We start from the raw sequence: 3852 nt of genomic DNA on the forward strand, positions 1-3852 counted from the left end.
TACATTGGAACATCATGGTGCTGCCTCGTGTCTGAAGCCAGCTGAATCCTTACCCAGAGGATGGGTGCTCTGTGTCACGTGAAATACTCATTTTCATTTACGTTGAAATTCCATAAAGTCCATAATTTTTCTCTTCTGCCCATCGGCCTAGGTCGACCCTCACAGACGACTGGCCCTAAATGCGAAGTGTGAGGCAGTCACGACTGTATTAGCGATCTGTTGCTGCAGAGTGAATCACCACAAAACGCATGGGCTTGAGACAGCAAACATTCTCTCCCCAGAGTCTGAGGGTCAGGAGTCCAGGAGCAGCTGAGCCGGCTGGTGCTGGCCCAGGGTCTCCTGACGGTGGGGTCGAGGTCGGCCAGGGCTGCAGTCGTGTGAAGGCTCGACTGGTGTGGAGAGAGCCACTGTAAGACGGCTCGCACGACTGTCCTCACCTTGCGGACCCCTCCTTGGGGCTGTTTCAGTGTCCTAGTGACCCTTGAGCCAGTGATCCAAGACAGCAAAGCACAAGTGACATCGTCTGTGATGCCTGGCCTCAGAAGCCATGTGCTGTCTCTTCCTCTCTGTTTTACTGGTTACACTGGCCGCCCTGAGACAGTTGGAGGGGACTGTCCAAGGCCACAGATACTGGGTGGAGTCCATCGGCCTTGGAGGCCGGCTACCCCGCTGGTGACTTGACCTCTTAACTTCTGTTTCCTGATGCTCGACACGCCCTTGCAGAGCAGCAGTGTAAGAAGCCACTGCTCTCCGCCCCTCCGTTTGTTTTGAGAGCTTGACAGGTAGATCAGGTGTGGCTAGTTGCTTATCAATTTCACTCCTGACTCTTGTTAATTCACACACAGGTCGGGTGCTACCAGGGCTTCGCTTTCGCTTGGAGAGGTCTCCTGCGCAGCCACGCCACCGGGAAAGACAGGTCAGGTTTGAGATTTCTTTCTTTTTCGGTGTATGGGCCAGGGGTTCTGGTTCCATAGCTTGCTGTGACCTCGGGCAGGTAGCGTCTCAGCGTCCTCATTGGAAAAGAGATGAAACAATCAGACCAAACTTGGATGCTTGTCATGCGACTTACAGGAAAAAATACAGTAATTCCTCTTATCTGCGGTTTCAGTCAACCGCAGTCTGAAAATATTAAATGGAATGTTCCAGAAACAAACAATTCATAAGTTTTAAATTGTGCACCATTGTGAGTAGCGTAATGCAGTCTTGTGCTGTCCTGTTCCATTCTGCCCAGGATGTGAATCGTCCCTTTGTCCAGCATCTCCATGCTGTAGACGCTCCCTGCCCATGAGTCACTCAGTAGCCGCCTTGGTGATCAGATCAGCTGTCATGGTGTCACAGCGCTTGTGTTCAAGTGACCCTCGTTGTACTTAGTGGCTGCAAGGCGCAGGTGTGGTGATGTTGGCGATTCAGATGCGCCAAAGAGAAGCCGCGAAGTGCTTCCTGTTAGTGAGAAGGTGTTTGTGTGCGTGGGGAACCAGTAGCCACCGGGCTTGGTCCTGTGCGGCGCTGGCCGTCCGCCCGGGCCCTGGAAGGCAGCCCCCGCAGGTGCCAGGCATGGTTTTGGTGTTTGATGAACACCGGTCATTACTATTTCTCAAGAGTTCTCATGTCCCCTTGGCTTTTTCCTGGTGGCATTAGAGCGCTGGGTGGCTTTTAGATATCCTGCCAATAAAATCATGTCGAAATTGATTACATCCGTTATCTTCCCCCTAAACTTCCAATAAACAGAGTACAGTAGTCTCGGTATGACTAGGGCTCAGAAATGGTGACTCCTTTGTCACCAGTGTTTTAATATAACCAGGTAGGTCTGTTAATGAGAACATACTTAGTGTGTTTGACACAGGTCTGGTACTCGGAAGCCCTGAGTGTGTGTTAGCGGTTACTGTAGCCTTTGGAAACTGTCCTGACTGTGCGCTGCCCGCGGAAGCCCCCGTCACCCTGTCTTCATTCTGAAGCTGGAAACGAATCCTCAAGTAAAAGGTCCACGTGGCCCGGCCGTGCTGCCGCTCGTGGGGACCGAAACAGCTGCGGCTGGCGCTCTGCATCCTGCTGATGCCCGGTGGCTTTGCCTAGCCCGAGAAGGGTGCGAAGGGAGTGGATGACAGAGCAGGGAAGGTGGCATTCTCCTGTCCTCGTGACTCGTCTTATTTGAAATATTTTGAATTTCTAGAATTTAGGCCCCCTGTATTCAGAGGCGTGAACGAAGATGCTTGTAGCTGAGTGCTGAGTATGGGTGCTTCCGAGTTGCCTGTCCCTGGCTTGTTTCTGTCACGGGGCCACTCATTTGCATGAATAGTTGGGAGCCGACTGAATTCGGGTATCTTCAGGAGGATTTTCCTCTGAGGACACAGCGGGATGGCCAGTGATCAGGTTGGAGTAGTGGCTGCAGTAGTGACATGCAGCTCATGGCTCCACCGGGTGGCAGTCGCAGTGGAGCTCGGCTCTCCACTCTGTGCACAGGGACGAGGAGAGGCGCTCTGGAAGTTTCCCCTCTCCCCACGCCAAGTCTGCCGGAGGAGCGCCGAGCCGTGCAGAGGCCCACAGCTGGGGGGCCAGCCCTCGCCCAGAGCAGGGGTTCCCTGGCTTCTCAAAGCCCTGCACTCCGTCTGCCTGTCGGAGCAGGAACAGTGGTGGTTGGCGCGGCCGGCGGAGGCCCGCAGCCACCTCCACGGCTCTTCCCCGCCAGCAGGGCCCGAGGCCTCGTTGAGCCTCATAAGCCTTTATCTTAGAGCTGTGGTTTGCCGACTTTGGACTTTATGTCAGCACAGTTTTTTAAAAAAAACAGTAGAAGGCTGACGGAGAGTCTTCTGCTTTTTCATGTTCCAAGTAAGGGTGTTAAAAGAAGACCCTTGCCATCTGCATCGCCCCTCAGGAAACCGAGGTTACGCTGGGAAGACCACGGGGCGCGCTAGCTCACGCTGGCCCTTTACGCTTGGTGATGGTACCTTTTCAGTAAGCTTGGAGGGGCCGCTTTGCCCCTTTGAGCAGCTGGGAGAAGCCGCACACAGGCTGGCGTTTGGCCAGGGCTGAGCTTGGGGGCCCTGGTGGCGCCATTTTTGTGACATCAGCCGTGAGTGGTTCACACCCTCCTGACGTGCACTGACTTTGCTGCGAACGATAAGTCGCCGCTTGCAGAGTTGGTAGTGGCTGTGAGTGGTTCACACCCTCCCGACGTGCACTGACTTTGCTGCATGAGTTCAGAGCAGCTTCACTGACCAGAGAACGATAAGTCGCCGCTTGCAGAGTTGGTAGTGGGGATGTTCTTTGCATCATGGTGGAATACAGCCGGTTCCCACGTCGGCATCTGCCCACGATCTCCCTGGAAACCGAGTGCTCTGCTGCTTTAATTAACGTGCTCTGACCTTTCACAGTTTCGCTCTTTCTCGGAGAGGGAGCCGTCATCGTCCTTGCGGACCGGTTTGCGGTTGGCAGATGCACTCACGTGTCTAAGGCCGGCAGACGCAGCCGGCACTCGCAGGTCTTAGGTGCTTTGAATGGCCGTGATCCATCCTAAGGATGTGTTCTTTGAAATTCCCACTCGTGACATGGCTGGCATGCTCCTGATGCCCAGAGGATCAGATGTGCTGATCAGGGCTCCTCGTGGCATATCACCCCGTGTGCACGTATGTGACTTGTACTTAATGCCCCTCCCCCACGTGAGCACCGGCCTCCAGCATCCGGCGGAAGCTTCCGTGAGGAAACGGCCGTGCGCTGAGCACCTGCTCTGTGCTGGGCTCTGTGCTCCCTGCTGGTGACTGATGCTCTAGGGCAGCGGTCCCCAACCTTTGTGGCACCACGGCCTGGGGCTCCCATGAGACTCTAACACCTGATGATGTCAGGTGGGGCTGAGGC

General features: G+C 54.9%; 1 long non-coding RNA gene across 1 annotated transcript in view; it reads left to right on the forward strand.

Moving 5' to 3' along the window:
• The first annotated feature begins 6 nt into the window (after positions 1-6).
• The window catches only part of LOC112479183, a 31708-nt gene continuing 27862 nt past the window's right edge, over positions 7-3852 (forward strand). Inside the window, exon 1 of the long non-coding RNA XR_003046083.1 lies at positions 7-916. This is a non-coding gene — a long non-coding RNA (uncharacterized LOC112479183). The remainder of the gene's footprint in view (positions 917-3852) is intronic.

Source organism: Pteropus alecto, unplaced genomic scaffold (genome assembly GCF_000325575.1).
Source record: "Pteropus alecto unplaced genomic scaffold, ASM32557v1 scaffold43, whole genome shotgun sequence".
NCBI classification, from domain to species: Eukaryota; Metazoa; Chordata; class Mammalia; order Chiroptera; family Pteropodidae; genus Pteropus; species Pteropus alecto.